Raw genomic sequence first — 19352 nt, 5'->3', positions numbered from 1 at the left:
CTTAAACAGAATCATGGAATGTTTTACTACGCTTATATACAGGAGTTATATTTTAGGAAGCTTCAGTTTTAAATGCTATTTTGAGATAACCAAGTGTTTCAAGTGAGATATCCAGAAATCAGCTGGATCATTTGAAAATTACAGTGGTTTACTGGAGATACGTTATTCTGTTTGAGCTCTCATGATTTAAGGTGTGAAGATAATACAATACTATTCCATCATATTACTTTTAATTTATTTGACTTTTCAAAATTTCAGAATAATCTCTTAACCGTTTTAGTCTCCAGAGAAGTAAATCTTGTGTACATGGTACCCTGAGACAAAAACAGTGAGTTATTTACCTGTCATTTTTCTTTCCTAAAAGTTCTCTGAACCTTTCTCCTGCATGTAAGAAATTCCTGCAAGAGCTCATTCTCATTTTCCTTATCTTTTGATTCCATTTATAAGATGCATTTTTCTAGTTTACTTTTATTCTCTTGAAGTCAAGAAAGTGGCTACAGATAACTGTGTGTCTGAAGCATTGGCAGCTTGTGTGTCCCTGAAGTAGCCTTCAACAAATCCTGAGGAAATTCCTACATAATCCCAAACTGAAAACAGACTCAGGAGTGGAAGTCCATGGATACTGTATTTATAGATGGCTTTTTCTCTTTTCACAGGTGAGTTGAGTCAATTATTACTTTCCACGTATTTCTGTGTCTACCCAGTTGATGGCACCTAGCTAACAAGAAGCTCAGTTGTTATGAGAATCCAAAACTCCTTCTGACTGTGTCTTCTCTAAACTATTCGTCCAGAGAAAGATTTTATTATCAGTTTGACATATTAATCTGTAATCACATTATTTTTGCATTTTGTCTCTTTCATTAGATGTTAACTGATAAATCAACGGGGCACTCATCTTCACAGATTTTTCTTGTGAAGCATGAGATGGTCTGTAGATAAATCATTCTAACATTTAGACAACTGCAGTGGATTGGAACAACTGTTTCCGAAAGAGCTCTTTCAGCTGTTGTTCACTTGTTGCTTCTTTCTGTTGCATCAGCTCTCTGGTTCCTTTGGTTACCCCCCCCCCCCCCAGCCATCTGGCTTTGAGACTGAAGGACAATATGGCCTGCCTGAAGCAGGCCTCAGATTCTCCCAGTATTCTCTTCTTGCCCTAAAGAAAGAAAAGGAAATATTACAAAACTTTCATTACTTTCACATTAATTCAGACCAAATGTTCATTTTGAAGAGGGATGAGAATTTTTGTAGCTCTCCTACTGCCCCTTTGCCCCTTTTACTGCTCCCAGATCAAATTTAATTCTTCAAAATTATTAACACAGAATGTTTACGGTTATATTTAGACCTCCATATTGGTTAAGCTAGTCTGCTGCATGGACCAATGTAAGCCTTTATAAGGAGGGTGCTGGTGTGCTTTCCAGTTCAGATATACATACCTTGCTCTGACCCAGGGTTTGGTATGCATGCTCAGGTTATTGCCCCAGCTGCCATGTTTCTCAGAAGCTTCTCGCAAAAATCCTCTTTCAGGAGCCAGCTCCTCAGCTATTGCTCGGATGTGATATGGCTCAAATCCACAGCAGCCTCCAATGAAATGAATTCCTAAATCATAGGCCTTTCTTGCATATTTTTGAACATCCCATCTAGTTACAATTCTTGGCTCCAGACCTGCAAAGACATTCATATCTTAAATTTTCACCATGCTCCAGTTCACCGCATTTTTTTGTAAGAAATCACATTATTGAGACACTTGCACACTATTTGCAAAACTGGTTGTAGATGTAGATGTTTGAGCTGTCTGAGCTAGAATTAATAATGCAAACTTTCAGGAGTCTAGCTTTTAGATTCTGTTATGCTTTGCTGAGCTATGCTTGTTGTAAGCTGCTTTGGCTTTGAAAAACAGCACCTAATATCTTCTGAGACTGATCAAGCCCTAAGTCACATGCTTGCCATTCTGCCAGAGTTCTTAGCTGAAGTACTGGAGCACTTTCAATGTTATGCCCACAAGTCCAAAGAGTTCTTAATGAACAATCAATATCTGGGAAATCTGATTACAGTACTCTAATCTGTGAAAGGAGAAGGTATCATCAGCCTACCTGCAACAGGAATAAGCCTGCTTGTTATTCCTCAGGAATGCTTACTACACTTTTTTCCATGACCAGCTAATGGCAGGCAGTTGTTTCGCTGACAGCTGGGATCTGTAGCTATTTCTTAGCCCATCCCTTACTTAGTTATAAGCCCATCCATAAGCAGTTTGCTGCCTCAAGCCACTTCCTTGTGGAAAGTTCTGTGTGTAGATGACTTAGGATGGCTAAGATGCAACCTTTCTTTTGAACCCCTCTTCGTGTTGCAGGTTGTGGTAAGCAGAGCGGAGGGACGCCAGAGCTGAGAGGAAAGACGTGTGGAAGGAAAGGAACAGAAAGTGAGAAGAACAAGGAAAAGCACACCTGAAAGGGAAGGAGGCACAGGAGTTGCAGAACTGGAAAGAAAAGACCAGGGACTGGAGAAGAAACTTGAAGGAATAAAAATACAGGAATAAAGGAATAAAAATCCTCCCACTTCTTTATGCACATCTGCAGGAGATGAATCAGCTTGGTTATGAGGAGAGTGCAGCATGATGTCTGGGCACTGAACATTCCTCTAGGCAAAGAAGCCGTGGTGAGGTAGTAAGGTTCCAGCACCACAGCAGAAGTAGGATTCTTCTTCCTACATCCTGTCCCAGAAATGCCTAATATGCAAGAAGGTGATGCAAAGCAGATCTGCTCAAAGTCCAGTGAGTAGTTAAAGAGACAGAGTCAGAAAATAAAAAACAGAAGGGAAAAAAATGAAATGGTCTTAAACAGAAAATTATTGGTCTCAGAGGGAAAGACTGGACAACGGAAAAATAGATGGTCTAATATCAGAAGGAAAACCAGATTAAGCTATCTTAGAAAGCTGTTTAAATAAAAGTTTGTGTACAGTCCTGCAGATGTGAGAGAAAGCATCAGAAGCATCAATTCATGATTTCCTTGTCTCTCATATATCATTAAAAAGCTAATGCAAAATTGATACAAAACGATCAACAGTAAGAATGCAGCATCTTGCACTCAATTTATACCCGTATAAGCAACTAAACTCCAGGAGAACAGTATAGGGTGTTTCCCTGTCTTCTCCGTCACCCACCCTGTCACAATCAGTCCTTGTGTTTCAGGAGCATAAGGACAGCACCAACCTAACAGCTCTGAAGAAACATGGATAGACTCCGCCATAAGAACTGGCCACACATGGTGAAACATGGTGATTGAAAACAAGCAGTATGCTACGAAAAGAAGTTGCCACATAGATCACGTTTTGTGGGGTTTTCTTCCCCCCTCCCAAAAATGACTAACATTCTATTTTCCGTGCCTGTCAATGTACAGTATTTTTCTTGGCTTTATTCAGAATTAAATATCTCTAGCTTAACAGTTTATGTTATCATTTACAGTAAAAAGATATTGAAATTTTCATCAACTTCTGATGAGAAGATTGTAATGTGCGCCTAGATTTAGCCCCTCTGTACGTCTACTCTTGAGATAACTGGGTATGCTTTGACTGACCAGGACTTTTCTGTCTAAAACATTGTCCTTGCTTAACTGGTGACATTTGAGAGCAATTGCAGTAACACAGAAGGGAAAACACAGAAAACTGGAAAAAGTTCTAAAGATAAATAAATACTGCTGGTATCTAGATGCTGGAGTTTGCCAATACAACATAGCCAATGCTTTTCTAGAAACTGAGATCTTGTTGGCCTGTACAGAGGTTATGTACACTTCAAATACCTAAATGCCTCTTTGTGCATATTGCCTTCCACAAAAAGCAGAGTCAACTGGGTCAGTTTAACAATGATTTACCAAACTACTTCTCTGCCATCAAGTGATCAGTTGCTCCTTCTGGGTAGTGCAAACATTCACAGAACCAGGCTTCTCCAATTGACTCATGAAATTTCTGAAAACTGACATCTCATACAGTTTGCTTATAACATACAAACCAAGAACCATAACAAACCAAAGAGTGAATCCTTCAATTAACTTGATTACTTACTGCATCTGTTCTATCATTTTTGCTTGCAATCAGAGGAGTTATACGAAGGAATGAATAGGATAAATGAGTTCCTGACACTTTTAAACATCCCAGAGTATTTTCAGAACCCAGACATGTTGTTATTATCTAATGAATGCCTCAGGCTCATGCTTTATTCTTTTTCCTTCATTTACGTAGAGAGGACTTTTAAAATAAAATATCTTCCTGAAAATCACATCCATATCTTTTTTTTTTTTTCCTAAAAATTCAAGTTTCAGTTGTTTTAATACCTTATTTTATAGGCTGATCTTGAAAAGAAGAATGTATGATATCTGAAAATGAAGGCATTTTTCTAATCAATTTTAAAATGTTTAGGCTGCTTTTTTCCTCTTATCTTAAGAGGATGTGACCTTCTACATCCCAGGTGGGAATAAGCCCTAAATACACAAGCCTTATATACACATAAAGTGGCTGAATCTTTCGGTCTTTTGGGTAGAATTTCTGCTGAGCATAAGAGTGATGAATCCATCTCCAAACTGCTAATCCATTTGTAAGCAACATCAAAGAACATATTCCCTCTTCTGCTTTCTCTCTAATCTCACTTATCTTAGACAGTTACACTTGCAAGACTGAACCATTATGAGTGCAAGAATCATGCACCTATACTAATGATCCAGCTCCGCATATGCATTATACATTAAATCCCTATGCAGGTAAACATTATAGGGCTCATGGGCTAGACGTCACAACCGAGAATGCTGGGGAGCTCCAGTCCAAAGGCATTTAAAGTCTGGGTTGTTTTTAGTGTATTTGCTCTTGTTAATTTCTTTGGACTATTTTACAGCTGTCCTGAACAAGGTTCTATAGCACAAGAAAAAAAAAAACAACATTTTTTTTTAATTGATTTAGGTTGTGGCACTTTAACTGTTTTCATCATAATTTCACTTTCAGTCACATGCTGTGATACTGCTGAAATACTCTCATTATCTGGATGATCTTTAACCCAATCCATCTATGCAGAATGCCAGACAGGATAATTGAGACTGATCCTATTGTACAGGAGGATGCCTTGCAGTTTCAGCTTTGCTAAAAGCTAGGGGAAAAAAAGGAACAGACAGTAAATAAATTAAAAAAAAAAAAAAAAGATACCCTTGTCTTACCAAAGGGAAATTCTGGAAGGTCAATAAATCCTTGCTTCCCACAATCAGGTGTATGGAAAGCAAGTGGTTGGGACATCAGGTGAGCTTTCAGTTTAGCAGCGTGCAAGCCCTCTTTCATCAGTCTCACAGTTTCCAGGGAGGTATCTGGGTCAAAATGGCAGTTGACTCCAACAATAGAAGCACCTAGGAGGAGGAAAATAAATAAGTTCAAGTCACATCTCCCTAGGAAGTGGGAGGTGAAAGTTCTTAGCCACAGCACTCCATAAGCAGAGCAGTCCATCTGTACACCAGCACTATGAACACAAGCGTCCTGGTTTCAGCTGGGATAGAGCTAATTTCCTTCCTAGTAGCTGGCATAGTGCTGTGTTTTGGATTTAGGATGAGAATAATGTTGATAACACACTGATGTTTTAGTTGCTGCTAAGTAGTGCTTACACTAGTCAAGGACTTTTCAGCTTCCCATGCTCTGCCAGGTGCACAAGAAGCTGGGAAGGGGCACAGCCAGGACAGCTGACCCACACTGGCCAAAGGGCTATTCCGTACCATATGACGTCATGCTCAGTATATAAGCTGGGGGAGTTGGCCGGGGGGCAGGGATCGCTGCTCGGGGACAGGCTGGGCATTGGTCAGCAGGTGGTGAGCAATTGCATTGTGCATCACTTGTTTTGTATATTCATGATGATGATGATGATGATGATGATGATGATGATGATGATGATGATGATGATGATTTTCTCTTCCTGCTGTCCTATTAAACTGTCTTTATCTCAACCCACAGGTTTTACTTTTTTTTTCAATTCTCTCCCCCATCCCACCAGGAAGGGGAGGAGGGTGAGCGAGTGACTGTGTGGTGCTTAGTTGCCGACTGAGGTTAAACCACGACAACAAGGTAGTTGGATTAGAGCCAGCCTCAACTCTCCTGAGGCTGATCATTCCATTTACATCTCAGTTGCACTCTTTACCTTCCTGATGAGGAATCACATCTCCCACCCTCATGCAGTTGCTTTTCTCATCAGTGCTCAATCAGTGAAGACTGATTATGTACAGCCACATATACAAATAGCTAACAGGTTCCTAACACAGGTTCTGCCTTTGGATTTCAACTCTTAACTCCAAAGGAAAAGAGTAGTTCAGAACAGATATAATAAAACCCCTGTATGGTCGGTCCATCATGCCCCTGATTAATTCCTTCTGCCCTTCCCTTTGTCCTGCAGAAAACACAGCATTTGATAGGCAATAAGATTAATTTTTTCATTCTCTTATTCTCTCATCCTGGATTTGAACTGTGCTCCACACATTTCTAAAAACATGAGCAGAGAATCAAAGGCGGCTTTGGATTCTGCTTATGTTTCATAATCCTGAGCCCAGAATTTGGGGCTGGGTCTGTAATCAACTTTGAATAGTTTTAGGATTTTGTTCTACTCAGTATCAGCTGCCTGTGGCTATTGCTCCCAATACCATCCTGGTTAATAAGGATTTTATAGCTGCATTTTCATACTTTTTTTTACAGGACTGCTCTAGTAAAGTACACATAGAAACTCTTCCACAGGCTCAAAACTTTCATCAAGTATAATTGGGAAGCTATCTACTTGAGATACACATCCATTTATCTCAATGATTAAGGACTTAACTTTGTTCCATACTTTTAAAGTGCAGATTAAAACAGATTCTTACCAGCCTTTACCAGTCGGACAGCACATTGTCCGGGGGGCACGCCATGCATGTCTCCTTCTGGACAATGCACATTGTAGCTGCAACTGGCTTCCTAGATTCTTTTAGGACTTCAACAGCCCAGACAGCTTCTTCAACATGTTCAAAATACTGAAAGAAATTAAAAGTGGACTACTTTCGTTTCTTGGAGATGAAACATAAACACATTAATCCAGACCCCAAATTCACCAGCAATACAATGACTTGATTCTTTTCTGATTTACACTAACAGAATTCAGTTGAGTTCACTGACCACACAGTTAAAAAAGGATTTTAAAAAGTCAGAAGGAAAACTAAATCCAAAATAAAAAGATACTCATGTTTCAGAATAAGAATCCCATACAGGGGGTTAATCAGGGATTTATCCCTGAAGAACTATTTTCATCTAGAAAAGTCACCATGGGTTGGTTACTTACGGAGTACAGGAGGAAACAGGAACTAATCAAGATCACATTAATCTATCCTCTTTGTACTGGTACAGAATTTGACTTGACTGAGATGATAGAAATTTAGGGTTCAAGGTCCTATTCTAGGACGCTTGCAGATACTGCTGTGCATTTAGAAAACATCTGATTCTACTGGAATAAAAGTATAACAGAAAATTTTAAAGAAGGAAGCAATATATACTTGTATTCCCTAAAGTAGACTAGACATCTTAAAGTTAACACACTGTGCCAGCTGAAGGCATGTACTTTTTTACAGATTTACCTCTGCAATTAGGAAGTCAACATTCTTCTTCATAAAGCCATCTAGTTGCTTTCGAAAGGCTGCTTTAACCTCTGCTTTATCCTTGCAGCTTAAGTATGATGGTGTTTGACTGAGTCCTCCAGCCACTAAAGCATCACCTTCATTAGCCACTTCTCTTGCAATGTCACAAGCAGCTTCATTCACTTTCTGGCACTATATGAATATAGATTACATCATTTTTACCTGGTCAGAGATATGCATGTAATTTCAGAGCACAAAAAGGACAAAAGACTTCTTCATATTCATTTATAATTTAAATGTATTTTTCTATAATATTGATTAGGAAGATCAGCATTTTTCAAAAAAATAACAAACATTAAGAAACAGATTTCTTGCAACTTATAAGTTATCATATTATCAAACACTAATACAAAAACATATTACCTTTAATACATCTTACACAAATAGTCTATAAAAAAGCAAATATTTGGTGTGAAGCAGAATTTTTTTTTCCTCTTAGAAAATAAGTTAGTTAGTTACACTTAAGTGTCTGCTTCTATTCTGAGATTTTGTGGATGGAAAAAAAGAGTAGTAATTTCAATTGATTTTTCATTCTGTTTCTTAATGTATTATTTTAGTATTTTGATAATTTTCAAAATTTAAGCTATGATATGATATAGAGTCATTTAAGGCACTTTTAAAAGGATGTCATTAATTACCTGATGTTAAAGTTACCAATTTAAGAATAGCAAAGGGAAACTTATCACTATATATGATTAATTAATCACCTAGACTGAAAGACACATTCCCTGTATACCCAAACCAGGATGACTAGAACAGCTTGTGAAAGAGGTTAAGCTGGGAAAAAAAGATTTTTGGAAAAGAATCATTATTTGGGATAGATAACAAGGACTGATTAGAGCAGGTTTCTTTGTGGCCCATGGGCTACTTAGAATCTACATAGGTTTCTCTCAGCTGAAGTTTTCCATGGCTGCCTCAAAACATCCAGATGATTTTTAAGGCTATTGCTGACAGAGTGTCTTCCATTTGCACTTCTGCTCAGGTACGTGTTTGGGAACACCAGGAGCTGGAGCCATAAACCAGTTAGAGCCTGGAGGAAACTGCTTCTAGAACTGGCAGCAAATCAAGCTTGAAAGTTTTGCTGCAATGCATTCCAGTTTCCAGTTGCTTTCCCAACCCCTCTTATCATTTTTCGTTGCAGCATGGCTAGTTCCAGAGGCACTATGTTTCTGGGATATCACTTCAGACATTTCGATGTTGCATCTATTGAATGTAAAGGTACAGCATTTCAGATAAATTTGGTCATATGACATTTTAATGTCTTAACCTCTTAATTAAGCCTCAAGTGTTTCCCTAGTGTCCAGATTGCTCTAGTTTCTGACTTGGGATATCTTCACATAAATATATTCCTTCCTCTCTGCGCCCTGGAGAATCTTCTCTATTTTCCAGAGGCTGAAATAATAGACAATAGGACCAAAGGGGAAAAGATCAGAGAAAACACCCAACGACAAATCTTCTAGTCTCAAAGGAACTATCTAGAAATGTTTGTGCCAGAAGTCCCAGTGGAGATGGGGCCTGCATCTAGTGAAGGCACCCAACATCCTACAACTCCTCTGTGTAGGGGGTAAGAAAACACCAACACAGTACTTCTGTTACTGTACCAGATTACCCTTACACATGAGAAGGGGAATACTGACCACAGTGTATACCTTGGATTTTTTAGTTGATATTTTATTGAAGACATGGTCCTAAAAAAACATTCAGTTCTTATTAGCAAGTCATTATTCTCCAGGATTCTTCACCATTTTTGCAGTTGATTTGTTTCTCTGGATGCTAAAGCATTTCTTTTTTTACAATTGATTTTGCTCTCTGTGCATTTAGTCCTCCCTATACTTTGTATGAAAACTCCAGTAAACTATCTCCTCAGATGGGAAAAATAAGATGTGGGCATCCTTTTTCCTCTCTTCATCTTTGCCCCATTTTGTTATTTTTTTTTTTTTCTTTCCCCTTTAACCTTGTCTTTCTTACTATTCCAAATTCTGAAATTGCACCATCTCATTCTTTGGTCCTCAAATATAACCAAAACTGTTATGACAAACTGTGAAAATACTTGATAATTCTTTCTATTAAACCTTTTGAAATGAATACACTTATTTCATATCTCCATCAAAATAGTATTTTACTCACACTTATTTCCTCAGCTACATAATTGCCCCTGTTCTCTAGTTTGTCCTCACTGGCATAAAATGTGAATGCCTGCAGAACATTGGATCCAGCTCTGAGGAATTCCCGGTGAAGCTGACAAACTGCAAAGAATTAAAAGAGACAAAGAAGAGATGTTTGGTACAGTTATTACTATTATTATCCCAAAACTAAATGTTTATTGAATTAATGTTACTGTAAAAGAAGTGATACTGTGTTTACTAGAAGAGCCATTATGAGGGAGTAGAAGCAGTACCCCAGTCTGTGTAGAATTCCTTTCTTCCCACTCTTAGAACATTAGGTAGAAAACTTCCTTCTTAGTTATTCTCTGCTAAGAATGACTGAAGATTTCTATATTTAGTTCATCAGTAGATTCAGATGCTCACGTACCCAAGAGTCGGGCCACTGAAGAACATCAAAACAACCAGCAGGTGGATCGGGCTGCTAAGATTGAAGTGGCTCAGGTGGATCTGGACTGGCAACATGAGGGTGGATTGTTTATAGCTCGGTGGGCCCATGACACCTCAGGCCATCAAGGAAGAGATGCAACAGACAAATGGGCTCGCGATCGAGGGCTGGACCTGACCATGGACGCTATTGCACAGGTTATCCATGAATGCGAAACATGCACTGCAATGTGTACCTCAAGGGGATTTGATTTTGGGTGAAAATAGCCAATGAACTGAATGGTATGATGTTAATTGCTATATAATACTGTATGTCATCACTTCTATGGTGGCTATATGCTATATCAACAGAATCACAGTAAGAATCACCCAGATTAATGAAGAATGAACTTTGATGGAACCGAGCAAAGTGCAGCGGTGATAGAACCATAACTGGCTTCAGCATGCAACAACCCAACACCACACACCATCTCTCCTGCCCTATAGGACTGTTATGAGAGATGAAGCCCAAAGTCATGGACCGAATGAACTCAACGGACATTTTAGAGGGATGGCCCATGGACTAAGGGAATGATATCTGTGTGTACATATCAAAAGACTGGAAAAGTGGTGGTGATTAATTGGAATGTATTGGAAAGGATAGGACCTGGGCATGACATAGATGGTATAGAATAAGGGGTGGATACTGTCCTGGTTTCAGCTGGGATAGAGCTAATTTTCTTCCTAGTAGCTGGCACAGTGCTGTGTTTTGGATTTAGGATGAGAATAATGTTGATAACACACTGATGTTTTAGTTGCTGCTAAGTAGGGCTTACACTAGTCAAGGACTTTTCAGCTTCCCATGCTCTGCCAGGTGCACAAGAAGCTGGGAGGGGGCACAGCCAGGACAGCTGACCCACACTGGCCAAAGGGCTATTCCGTACCATATGATGTCATGCTCAGTATATAAACTGGGGAGAGTTGGCCGGGGGGCAGGGATCGCTGCTCGGGGACTGGCTGGGCATGGGTCAGTGGGTGGTGAGCAGTTGCATCATGCATTACTTGCTTTAATAATAATATTATTATTACTACTATTTTATTTCAGTTATTAAACTGTTCTTATCTCAACCCATGAGTTTTCTCACTTCCACTCTTCCGATTCTCTCCCCCACCCCATCAGGGAGAAGGGAGGGAGCGAGCAGCTGTGTGGTTCTTAGTTGGTGGCTGGGGCTAAACCACAACAACCCACAAAACAATAATTATAATAATTTCTAGAACACTACTTATCATGTAAAACAGAGTTAAAACGCTCAACAGCTTATAGCAAATACAGGAATAATTTATTCCCTAGATATTGTATAGAGACATGAGAACACTGCAGTTTCTATGGCAGATGTTTGGAAAAGCTTTCCTGAAGTCTTGGTTCATCATACCTCATTGTCTACAGACAATCTGTGTCATTAGGGAAACATGTTAATGTGTCACGAGAATAAAATTACTGCCTTCAGCTACAACAAACACAGCATTCTATGCCAGAGAGGCTCAAACGGTAGTCTGAGTTGCTAGAGTCAATCTGCACACACAGCAGCACATCTGCTTTCAGTGAAGGAACAGTGTGGTGTCCCTTGCTTTTCTCTACTAGTACCAGTATTTCATTTCTAATTACAGCCTTGGGTAACCACACTGTGATTTAACACAGCAGTCACAAAGAACTATCCAGGAACATAGATTCTAGCAGAGCTACAATTCAAAGAGTCCCTGGAATTTGCCTGAACTATCGGGATCAAATTTCAGTTTTACAGCCTTTACACAGTCAAAACATTCCTAGTGCAGAGAGTATTCTTTTTCCTACATCATTAAAACAGGCTACTGAGCCCAACTAAAAGGACTGTCTCTGTATGTTTCTAGTGTTCTGTAGTTTGTTTTTCTATTCGCCCCCATGAAAAATCATTGATGAACACTAGTCAGGAAATGTGAAAAGGAAAAAATAATCTACAAATATTTTCACAAATGCTTTATGACATTTCCATAATAAACTAGATTTATTTACCCCCATGGTTAGTGCTCTTTAAATATGGTTCCTGCATTCCTAGAAGAATGTTTGGGATTTGTGTGAATAAGGATGGAGACATTGGTAGGCAAATGAAACATAATCTAACACGTATGAATAAGGAACTTTATATCCCAAACTATCAGGTATGTGAACAGCAGACTCTTGAATGGGTCTGCATTTGGAGGGAAAGAATAGCATTATAAGTAAAGTATCAGCCTGAATCTCATTCAATCCCAGGCAAATCATTTTTACCACTAGAATACACTTAGTATTATCAAGCCCACAGTAGTCTGCATGATGCTATCAAAAACCCAAACCACTCTAATTTACTTCTTGTGTGACTTCTAGCATGTTACTGAAGCTATGTTTTCTTCCACTATTTGAGAAATGAGGTAACAGCCACATATGAGGCTAAACAATTATTAAATTTGATGCATTTTAGGAGTCAGACATACAACACTGAGTTTTCATTTCAATCTACCATGAGTTGGACATTTCACAAAAGACACAGACTTAAGCTAACAGCAGATGGGGGCAGTAAGTGCATATGCATATTGCTCAGTACAGAGCAGTAGCTCAGATACCTGATCTGGCTCAGAAGAAATATTTAGATCTCATTTCTAAACTTGTCAGTCTGGCAAAACTTCTCCTCCCTTGTAACGGAGATAATGGCCTTCAACTCACTTTTTTTTTTTTCTTCTTTCTTTTTTTTTTTTTTCCCCTCCATCATTCCTTGCTGCAATCTCAGAACCTCCCTCATTCCTTACAAAGACAAGAAGGGCCGGTAGTTGTATGGTTTTTTACACCAGCTGGCTCAGACAGTTGGTCCTTCTGTTCTTTACACCTGCTTTCAAAATAACATGACCCTTGAGCATGCAGGAGCAAAGAGCAATAACAGAGGGGAGGCAGCACACTGCACTGAAAGAAATGAACACATTTCCAGTTAAGGGTGTATTTATAAATAGCCTACAAAGGGCTTATAAAAGTGTTATGTTACAGACATGAGCAATATGTTCTAGCAAATCAGTAGGGGGCTAACCTATGACTACTGATCACTTGTTTAAAACAAATCTGTGTGCCAATTTAGCCTATTTAAGCCATCTGCAACTGCCTCTATGTAAGGTAATGTCTTGCATTCCCCATGGACCGAGACCTACACTTCCTGAGAAGGCATGTGGAGAGGGTCAAAGACTTTTGTGGTACAAAAGAAATAAGCAAAGGGGAAACAAAGAGCATGGTATAAGCGCTACGATTTGTAAGATGGAATGCGCAGGGGCAGAAAAAGGTACAGGTGGAGAGAAAGAGAGAGGTGATAGGATGTATTTTTGGGAGATGAGGTTCAACAAATTAGGTCATCACCCTTTAAACCTTTGCTGGAGCACTGCATTATCTAAGGCTGTCCATGACCCTAAGTTAGGCATGCTACACAAAGTAACACTTGAAGGCTGAGAAGGATTAGGGGAAAAAATAGGTAAGGTGTACAAAGCAATGTAATAGAGAGGGCTAAGATCTCTATTTCTCCTTCTCCTCTTCTTCCTTCTTCCCCCTTTATAGAGGAAAAAGACTAATTTGGAAGGACATACACTTAAGACAGAACAAAGAAAATTTTTTTCCCAGGACATTCTGAATTAGCTTGTGGGATTAACTGCACATGATATTACTAGGGCAAATGCTTTATTGTAATGAAGCATACATAAATAGATAATAGCACCTGCTTTTGCACTATTTATGCTAAACACTATAATCTTTATGCTGTAAGGCATAGAATGATTGCTCATTTTGCCCCCCTCCACTGTAGACAGTCACTCCATTAAATGGGATAGGCAGAAGTTGAGTTAACACCCTTGGCACAGCAACTGATGCAATTTTATTGCAATTCTTAGGTTCTTATGAGGTTTATCAATCCTCATTTCACAGTGGAGCCAGATACATTAAATACTCCTCTTCCATTCCATTGTTTATTAAAAGCTGCCGTTTTCCTGAAGGAATTAATAAACAAACTGTATTCATTTATAATGGTCAGAACACAACAAAACAGATAGTTAACTGCAGAATTTTTTGTCACAAGATGTTGTGAAGGATAAACTTGATATCAGCTCAAGGACAGACTGGACATGTCCATGAGAGAGAAATCACTGAATGTTATTAAATACAAAGATACCATATCTGTGTCAAAAAGTCCCTGGGTTACAAATTACTGAAGACTGGGAAAGCATTCTGGAGAGGTATCACTGTATGTTTGCACTACTCATATTCTTTCCCAACCAACTGCTTTTGACCAGTGTTAGAGCAAGAATAAGGGGTACGATGATTAGGGGGTCTATAGATTCTTAGACTATTCTTAACAGTGTGTAATTCTACATTGTCAAGCAACCCACTACAAGTTCCTATATATTTATTATTTATCCAACCATGTTTACCTTCACTATAGAATCACCATTTCCCAGTAAAACTGACCTGCTTCTGGGTGTTCTACCGTTGCTTCGGGAGTCCAAGGCCTAGCTTTTACATACCCCCTCTTTTCAAGAGCAAAGACGAATCCTCCATCTCCAATCACAAATTCTCCAGCATCTAAACGCTCTAGAATACCCTGCAGAAAGCAGGAAGAAAGGTTAATAATTACAGTTCTTCAGTTTTGTGGGCTTCCTTTGTTGACATTTCCTGTATTTGCAAAGCAGATATAATTATTTGTGGGCTACCAGAAACATCTTTGCCATAATAATAAGAAGTAATCCATTTCCTTCTTGAAATTCTCTTTAAAGAATAGTAGGTGATCTGTTTTACAACATAAGGCGTTAATATATGCATATATATTACATAAGACTTTTAATTATTCAGTTTATTGTATTCCAGAGATATAGTCCCCAGAACTAGAAGTCAATGGTCTAATTCCATTCCTATGAAAGTAAAACACAGTCTCAAATTCTCCTGTAAAATATATGTGAAACTTTTTAAAATGAAACACTAGTATCACTGACCTCTTCATTAGCTCATTTGCTCTTTAGCTACAAATGCCATCATGACAGAGCCTCAGCACAAGTAGCTTGTGACACAAGATGGCACAACAAGCATCAAAAAAAGTAAGCATGTAACATTTTCCTAGCAAATAAGACACATCTCAGAATGCTGGCCTCCATTTTCTGACAGACTTTTCACTGGCCTGGGTTTCCTTACCTAGACTTACAAAATGAAAGAAAATCCTGCTTCTTTTGCACAGCCCAGAAATGTTTTAAGATGCCAAATTACAAACCTTACAGCACCCTGTGATTAACCTTGCTTCTGCCTTGAACTCTACACTAACACAAGGAAAGTGGTAATTATTTTTTTTTGTAAAATGAAAAACATGAATACAAAATATATTGATTGCACCTAATACATATTATTTTTTGTATTCCTTTCATTGCTTCATTGGATTGTTCAAATTTTCAAAAAAGTACCTTGCTGTTATACTAAATAGTACTAAATTCTGCCAGTAGATTACAAACATAATTCTATTTGACTTTAAAAAGTGGATTAATGCAGACCCATTACATTAACAAAGGTAGTGGGTACAGAAAAAGATTTTAAAAAATCAAAGGTAAGACTGAAATTGCTGTCCATAGTTATCTTTTCCTGATGGCCTACTAGCGTTTCAGTAGATGAAATTTGAGGGAGTAGGGGAAAAAAAAGCACCTTGCGGACATAGAGTTGAGTGTGTTTTTTTGTGTTGAGAGGAAGGGTTTTTTAACAATTAGCCTCCAACCTTTAGTAGATTATCTTTCTTGATAATTTCTCCTTCATTCATTCAATTATCTCACACCATACATCCAGGAAAGAAAAACACTTATAACATCTCAGCACTGCCCTTTAGGCAGCATGAGAGTATGCCTTTCCAACAAGAAGGTGCACTGTGCCAACTATGCCAGTTCCAGTACCAAGCATAGCAGTGTAAGGCTACTTGGAGGCCACAAAGCCTGGCTGAGAGGGTCGGCGTTTTTGGCCCAGGCACTGACATAGCAGCAAGGTGATGGGGCTTCTCTGCACAGTGTTGCTGTGCAGATATATGAGCTAGGCCAAGTGTTGGCTTGCAGATGTCTGCATCACATTCCATTGCACATTCTGGACTTTCCAAAATATTGACGTAATTAACTTTACAACGTTAAGAAAAAGTGCAAGCTTTTATCTTTATTTCAGCAGGACCAGGGCAAAACTCAATCTACAATACTCAGTCTCCAAAACTCAGTAATTTTCAATAAGTCTACAAGTCGTGCCTGTCTATTAGGGCAATTCTGTTGTAAGTGTAAATGTCAGGAGGCTTTGTAAAGATTGTGTTTGCAATTAACTAATTTGCAGTTGTAACAGAATGCCTCAAATGGGGCCAGAGAAAGGCACCCAAGGGATCACTGGTTGAGTCCCTGCTTCCTCTGCCTGCCAAGGAATCTTTTACAGACAGAGCCTGCTTCAGAAGTTTAATATGCAGAGAACAGGAGTGCAGAGGGGAAAACAAAAAAAAAAAATCTTAAATGTATAAGCAACCTCAGTTGTTGCTTGTTAACTGAAGATTACATTACAATAGATACATGTTGACACAATATATAGATATATTTAAATGCACTACAATCAACAGGTTTTTTTTTTTAAGTCCCTTCTAGGATTTAACAGCAGTTTCCCTTCACAGTTCTAGCTTTTTTAAACTGCACTTTAAAATAATCTTCACTTTTGACACACAGAAGCAACATAAGCCATGACTGAATAGATTGTGGTATCTTAATATATAATATATTGTGATATATTAAACCTAGCATCAGGGCATCTAATAGCAGGTGACATAACTATAAAGCACAAAGTGCTTAAACTTACTTTGTCAGTTCAGATTGGCTCAAAATGGAAATAACTTTTTTGCGGACTTTATTATAGGTCTGATATCATCTCTTCACACCATTTTTACTTTATCTATACTGGATAAAATACCATTGGTTCAAACAGCATATAGCTAGCATGAGTTCAGCATCAACATTGTTTTGTTCTGCCCCAGAGAACTACAACTGTGTGCTCATGCCCAATCCAGATCAAAATTGTACTGTCAAGTGATCCAGTAGTACACAGATCTGGTATTAAATAACAAGAAATAGTATCTGTAAAAAGCTAACCAGGGCTTTTTTGAGCCATCTTTTCACTGCTTCACTTTTGCTACCATGAACAAAGTTGCACCACAGTCCATACATCTATCCACGGAAGGAGTGCAAATGACTGTATGAAGATATTCCCCCAACCAACTTTAAGAATGTAACCGAACCATATAAGTGAAAAGCCTGCTTGGTCTACCTATATCCTATCTTTCCATCGGTGGAGAGAAAAAAAGCATCTCAAAATAACTATTCAGATCTTAAGTGAGCCCTCAAGAAAGGCTTATCTCTGTCCATTGCCTGTAGGAGAACCTAGGGCAATTGCCTTCTGCTAGGTGTCTGAAGTTAGGTGGCATGTGCCAAAAAATAAGCAGCAGAACAAATACCTCCTCACCTCCTTCCTTTATAACTGAGCTACCTGAAAGGCATAGAGTTCATAGACTTCTTCCCATATCCTTCTGTTCTCTTACTCTAGACTTATATGCTACATATAAAACCAAATAAAAACAGTTCTGAGTAAGAAGTGTCCAGTGTCCTACTAATAATACTGTCCTTCCAAACAGAAGGTAGAATACATGATTCCACTGACCCTCCCAAGCAGCACTGCAGGGTAGCAGTACTGGTATATGTCAGAGAGTCTGATTTAGATATTGCTCAAATGTTTATCTTGATGGCCAGAATGGCTGATGCCTGAATAACCTTTTATACTGGCTTATTTCTTTAGCTAAATGAGAGTGCGAAGGGCATGCATATATTGGAGACTGCGCTCCTATTACAAACACTGTTGGTATTCAGTCATATAAATAAAGGGAAGAGCAATTTGGGGCTTTTAGAGTTGTCAGGACGCTGGAGACAGGAATCCCATCCAATGAAGGTTTATGCTTACAATATTTACAATTTTAATGTGTTGTGAGCACTGCTTAGTTTGCATATCAAATAATATTAAGCAAAATGGTTTTGAACTTTGGTGGCTTCAATCTATGTGTTGAGAGAAATCAAGATTCTGTGAGCTGTTACAGCATTAAGTTGAATCTAATCTATCTATCTCATAACAGTGTCCAAATGTCTTTAATGGTTTGATGCTGAATAGGTATAGTTATTATTACGTCTTTACTTTAGCTTTTCACAATATGCCCTTACCCGCAGAAATACCGAGTACCTTACTTGGAGGTTAAGTGCGGTTTGCGGGTTGTGCCAGTTTTGCAGCAGCTCCCCAGGAAAGCCTCCGGGCAGGACCCCGAGGGGGCGGGAGAGGCGGCCGGGTACAGCGGAGCCCCAGCCCGACCCAGAGTCGAGCTCTGCCCTGTGCCGCTGGGAAGCTCCCGCCGCTCCCCGCCTGCGCGCCTCGCAGCACCGGCGCGAGGCTGCCTCTGCCCTACCGCGTGGTCCCGCTAGGGCAGCGCCCGCACCGCGGCAGGGGCACCCCTCCCAGCGCCCGCCGCTGCCCCCACGCCGGACAGGGGAACGGGCCCGCCGAGAGCAGGGGACCGGGGCCGAGCAGGGGAGGGAGGTGGGGGAATTATCCTTTTGCCCTGTTTCGTGGTCTTCCTGATCGGCAGCATTTTCCTCGCCAAAGGACGCTGGCTACCTGAGACTACCCAGACGACTCGGCACGAAGCAGAAGATAACCCGAGCGCTCAGCCCGCACTTTTATAACGCGGGGAGGAGGCGGGCCGCGGTGAGCAGCGCTGCGAGCGACACCCCCGGCCGGCCCGGCCCCTGCCTCCGCGGGGCGCCCTGGCACGGCCCGGGACTGACCCGCCCCCTCCCGCCACCGCCCCCGCCTGGCTCGGGGACGAGCACTGGGGGTGGGGATCGGGAGGCGCCCGGTAGCTCCTCCGGGCTGCCCCCTCGGCCAAGGGGCTGGCCAGCGCTCTCCATCCCTGCTGCGGGCGGGCTGCGCGCGGGATGAGCGCGGTGCTGCGGAGAGCCCTGCGACGGCTGCGACCTCCCGCCGCGGCGGCCGGCCCGACCCCCCCCCGCCGCCGCCGCGGCT

The 19352-nt window shown here is 40.2% G+C and overlaps 1 pseudogene across 1 annotated transcript; it reads right to left on the bottom strand.

Moving 5' to 3' along the window:
• Positions 1–952: 952 nt before the first annotated feature.
• Positions 953–18918, bottom strand: LOC309601756 (betaine--homocysteine S-methyltransferase 1-like; annotated as a pseudogene). The gene is made up of 8 exons: positions 18880–18918; positions 14709–14841; positions 9798–9916; positions 7611–7802; positions 6867–7013; positions 5193–5375; positions 1434–1662; positions 953–1153 (listed from the first exon to the last, which is right to left on the bottom strand). The product of its transcript is annotated as a betaine--homocysteine S-methyltransferase 1-like (transcript).
• Between the last annotated feature and the right edge of the window lie 434 nt (positions 18919–19352).

Source organism: Platalea leucorodia (genome assembly GCF_965183815.1).
Source record: "Platalea leucorodia genome assembly, chromosome: W".
NCBI classification, from domain to species: domain Eukaryota; kingdom Metazoa; phylum Chordata; class Aves; order Pelecaniformes; family Threskiornithidae; genus Platalea; species Platalea leucorodia.
This window is presented reverse-complemented; position numbering and strand designations above follow the sequence as displayed.